This window comes from Arachis hypogaea, chromosome 7 (genome assembly GCF_003086295.3).
Source record: "Arachis hypogaea cultivar Tifrunner chromosome 7, arahy.Tifrunner.gnm2.J5K5, whole genome shotgun sequence".
NCBI lineage: Eukaryota > Viridiplantae > Streptophyta > Magnoliopsida > Fabales > Fabaceae > Arachis > Arachis hypogaea.
The window spans coordinates 50,873,466-50,878,765 of record NC_092042.1 but is presented as its reverse complement, the minus strand read 5'-3'; the positions used below and the strand labels follow the sequence as shown (position 1 = coordinate 50,878,765).

The 5,300-nt window shown below is 38.7% G+C and overlaps 1 non-coding gene across 1 annotated transcript; it reads right to left on the bottom strand.

Annotated features, from left to right (window-relative positions):
• Nucleotides 1–867: 867 nt before the first annotated feature.
• Nucleotides 868–971, bottom strand: LOC112704594 (small nucleolar RNA R71). Its single transcript, XR_003155211.1, has one exon. It is a non-coding gene; the product is annotated as a small nucleolar RNA R71 (small nucleolar RNA).
• Nucleotides 972–5,300: the final 4,329 nt, after the last annotated feature.

The window sequence follows — 5,300 nt, the reverse complement described above, 5'->3', positions numbered from 1 at the left end:
CCCTCTTTTTCAAAAAAAAAATTTTTTTTCTTTTTAATTAACTCATTGCTTTAAATTTTAATTTTAATTATATCTCATCTTTAATTTTCGAGAATCATTAACTCCTTTTCAAAATTAATTTTTGAATTCTCTCTCTCATCTTCTTCTATTTATTTATTCATTTACTAACACTTCTCTTCACCTCTCTTCATCTCCAATCACTGCCTCTATCCTTACCCTTGTGTTTGGATTCTCCTTTCTTTATTCCCTTTCTTCTTCTACTAATAATAAGGAACCTCTTTACTGTGACATAGAGGATTCCTCTTCTTTTTATGTTCTCTTCTCTTTTATATGAGCAGGAACAAGGAAAAAGGCATTCTTGTTGAAGCTGATCCAGAACCTGGAAGGACTCTGAAGAGAAAACTAAGAGAAGCTAAATTACAACAATCCAGAGACAACCTTGCTGAAATTTTCGAACAAGAAAAGGAGATGGCAGCCGAACCCAACAACAATAATGCAAGGAGGATGCTTGGTGATTTTACTAAACCCACATCCAAGTTTGATGGAAGAAGCATCTCAATTCCTGCCATTGGAGCAAACAACTTTGAGCTGAAACCTCAACTAGTTGCTCTAATGCAACAAAACTACAAGTTTCATGGACTTCCATTAGAAGATCCCTATCAGTTTTTAACTGAGTTCTTGCAGATTTGTGAGACTGTTAAGACGAATGGAGTAGATCCTGAAGTCTACAGGCTCGTGCTTTTCCCTTTTGCTGTAAGAGACAGAGCTAGAACATGGTTGGACTCACAACCTAAAGATAGCCTGGACTCCTGGGATAAGCTAGTCACGACCTTCTTGGATAAATTATTTCCTCCTCAAAAGCTGAGCAAGCTTAGAGTGGATGTTCAGACCTTCAAGCAAAAAGATGGTGAATCCCTCTATGAAGCTTGGGAAAGATACAAGCAGATGACCAAAAAATGTCCTTCTGACATGTTTTCAGAATGAACCATATTAGATATATTCTATTATGGTCTATCTGAGTTTTTCAAAATGTCATTGGACCATTCTGCAGGTGGATCCATTCACCTAAAGAAAATGCCTGCATAAGCACAAGAACTTATTGACATGGTTGCAAATAACCAGTTCATGTACACTTCTGAGAGGAATTTCGTGAATAATGGGACGCCTCAGAGGAAGGGAGTTCTTGAAATTGATGCTCTGAATGCCATATTGGCTCAGAACAAAGTGTTGACTCAGCAAGTCAACATGATCTCTCAAAGTCTGAATGGATGGCAAAATGCATCCAACAGTACTAAAGAGACAGCTTCTGAAGAAGCTTATGATCCTGAGAACCCTGCAATGGCAGAGGTAAATTACATGGGTGAATCTTATGGAAACATGTATAATTCATCATGGAGAAATCATCCAAATTTCTCATGGAAGGATCAACAAAAGCCTCAACAAGGCTTTAATAATGGTGGAAGAAACAGGTTTAGCAATAGCAAGCCTTTTCCATCATCTTCTCAGCAACAGATAGAGAATTCTGAGCAGAGCTCCTCTAATTTAGCAAATATAGTCTCTGATTTGTCTAAGGCCACTTTAAGTTTCATGAGTGAAACAAGGTCCTCCATCAGAAATTTGGAGGCACAAGTGGGCCAGCTGAGTAAGAAAGTAACTGATATTCCTCCTAGTACTCTCCCAAGCAATACAGAAGAGAATCCAAAGAGAGAGTGCAAGGCCATTGATATAGTCAATATGGCCGAATGTAGAGAGGGAGGAAAGGACAAAAATCCTAGTGAGGAAGACCTCCTGGGACGTCCTCTGAGCAAGAAGGAGTCCCCTATTGAGGACCTAAAGGAATCTGAGGCTCATATAGAGACCATAGAGATTCCATTAAACCTCCTTCTACCATTCATGACCTCTGAAGACTATTCTTCCTCTGAAGAGGATGAAGATGTAACTGGAGAGCAAGTTGCTCAATATTAGGAGCTATCATGAAGCTGAATGCCAAGTTGTTTGGTAATGAGACTTGGGAAGGTGAACCTCCCTTGCTCATTAGTGAACTAGATACATGGGTTCAGCAAACATTACCTCAAAAGAGACAAGATCCTGGCAAATTCTTAATACCCTGTACCATAGGTACCATGACCTTTAACAAGGCTCTATTTGACCTGGGGTCAAGCATAAATCTTATGCCACTCTCTGTAATGGAGAAAATAGGGATCATTGAGGTACAACCTGTCATATTCTCATTACAAATGGCAGACAAGTCAGTAAGACAAGCTTATGGATTGGTAGAGGACGTGTTAATGAAGGTTGAAGGCCTTTACATCCCTGCTGATTTCATAATCTTAGACACTAGGAAGGAGGAGGATGAATGCATCATCCTTGGAAGACCTTTCCTAGCTACAGCAGAAGCTGTGATAGATATTAACAGAGGAAAATTAGTCCTTCAATTGAATGGGGACTACCTTGTGTTTAAGGCACACGGCTATCCTTCTGTAACAAGGGAGAGTAAGCATACAGAGCTTCTCTCAGTACAGAGTCAAACAGAGCCCCCACAATCAAACTCTAAGTTTGGTGTTGGGAGGCCACAACCAAACTCTAAGTTTGGTGTTGAATCCCCACAACCAAACTCTAAGTTTGGTGTTGGGACTATACAACATTGACCTGATCACTTGTGAGGCTCAATGAGAGCCCACTGTCAAGCTATTGACATTAAAAAAGCGCTTATTGGGAGGCAACTCAATTTTTATTTATCTAATTTTATTTTATTTTATTGTTATTTTATGTTTTATTAGGTTCATGATCATGTGGAGTCACAAAAAAAATATTAAAATTAAAAACAGAATAAAAATAGCAGAAGAACAATCACACCCTGGAGGAAGGACTTACTGGCGTTTAAACGCCAGTAAGGAGCATCTGGCTGGCGTTCAACGCCAGAACAGAGCATGGATCTGGCGTTGACCGCCAGAAACAAGCATGGAACTTGTGTTGAATGCCCAGAACATGCATCACTTCGGCGTTTAAATGCTAGAATTGCATGGAAAGGCATTTTACATGCCTAATTGGTGCAGGGATATAAATCCTTGACACCTCAGGATCTGTGGACCCCACAGGATCATCTCAGGATCTGTGGACCCCACAGGATCCCCATCTACCTCACCCTCTCCCTCTCCATTCACGGTCATCCCTTCTGTTTTTCACTCACCACTCACATCCATCCACTCTTCCCTATACACCCCACCTACCTTCAAAATTCAAAATCTCTTTCCCACCCAATCCCACCCATATAGCCGAATACTCACATCCCTCCATCTCCTTTATATCTTCTTGTTCTTCTATTCTTTCTTCTTTTGCTCGAGGGCGAGCAATATTTTAAGTTTGGTGTGGTAAAAGCATAGCTTTTTGTTTTTCCATAACCATTGATTGCACCTAAGGCCAGAGAAACCTCAAAAAAGAAAAAAAATGAAAAAAAGAGAAAAGGGAAGACAAAAATTTTTTTTCTACCTCTGAATCATGGGAGATGGAGAGATTCATCTCAAAGGGTCCATAACTCAGTAGAAGAGCATTTGACTGCACATCAAGAGAGCATAAGGAATTCCCTCATCAAGAAATCCCTGAGATACCTCAGGGGATACATTTTCCTCCACACAACTATTGGGAGCAAATAAGGATAAGAGCACCAAAATCGCTAGGGATCAAGCAACAGAGGCAAGGAAGAGACATAAAAGAGCTCAAAAAGCACCATTGGTCCTTCAAAAAGGCGCCACCCTCACTAAGGTGGACTCATTCCTTAACTTCCTTGTTCTTAATGCTCTGTTTTTCGATTTTTATGCTATATATTTGTTTATGTTTTGTGTCTCTACTTCATGATCATTAGTATTTAGTAACTATGTCTTAAGGCTATGAATAATTCCATTAATCCTTCACCCCTCTTAAATGAAAAATATTTTTAATTCAAAAGAACAAGAAGTACATGAATTTCGAAAATTGTCCTTAAATTTAGTTTAATTATATTGATGTGGTGACAATACTTTTTGTTTTCTGAATGAATGCTTGAACAGTGCATAATTTTGATCTTGTTGTTTATGAATGTTAAAATTGTTGGCTCCTGAAAGAATGATGAACAAAGAGAATGTTATTGACAATCTGAAAAATCATGAAAATTGATTCTTGAAGCAAGAAAAAGCAGTGAAAAGCAAAAGCTTGCGAAAAAAAAGAAAAAAGAAAAGTGGCAAAAAAATAGAAAGAAAAAGAAAAAGCAAGCAGAAAAAGTCAATAGCCCTTAAAACCAAAAGGCAAGGGTAAAAAGGATCCAAGGCTTTGAGCATCAATGGATAGGAGGGCCCAAGAAAATAAAATCCAGGCCTAAGCGGCTAAATCAAGCTGTCCCTAACCATGTGCTTGTGGCATGCAGGTCCAAGTGAAAAGCTTGAGACTGAGTGGTTAAAGTCGTGATCCAAAGCAAAAAGAGTGTGCTTAAGAGCTCTGGACACCTCTAACTGGGGACTCTAGCAAAGCTGAGTCACAATCTGAAAAGGTTCACCCAGTCATGTGTTTGTGGCATTTATGTATCCGGTGGTAATACTGGAAAACAAAGTGCTTAGGGCCACGGCCAAGACTCATAAAAGTAGCTGTGTTCAAGAATCAACACACTTAACTAGGAGAATTAATAACACTATCTGAAATTCTAAGTTCCTAGAGAAGCCAATCATTCTAAACTTCAAAAGAAAAAGTGAAATGGCAAAACTATTCAGAAGCAAAAAGCTACAAGTCCCGCTCATCTAATTAGAATTAATATTCATTGATATTTTAGAATTTATAGTATATTCTCTTCTTTTTATCCTAATTGATTTTTAGTTGCTTGGGGACAAGCAACAATTTAAGTTTGGTGTTGTGATGAGCGGATAATTTATACGCTTTTTGGTATTGTTTTTAGGTAGTGTTTAGTATGATCTAGTTACTTTTAGGGATGTTTTCATTAGTTTTTATGCTAAATTCACATTTCTGGACTTTACTATGAGTTTGTGTATTTTTCTGTGATTTCAGATATTTTCTGGCTGAAATTGAGGGACCTGAGCAAAACTCTGATAGAAGGCTGACAAAGGACTACTAATGCTGTTGGAATCTGACCTCCCTACACTCAAAATAGATTTTCTGGAGCTACAGAACTCCAAATGGCGCGCTCTTAATGGCATTGGAAAGTAGACATCCAGAGCTTTCCAAGCAATATATAATAGTCCATACTTTATTCGTGATTAGATGACGTAAACTGGCGCTCAACGCCAGTTCCATGCTGCATTCTGGAGTCAAACACC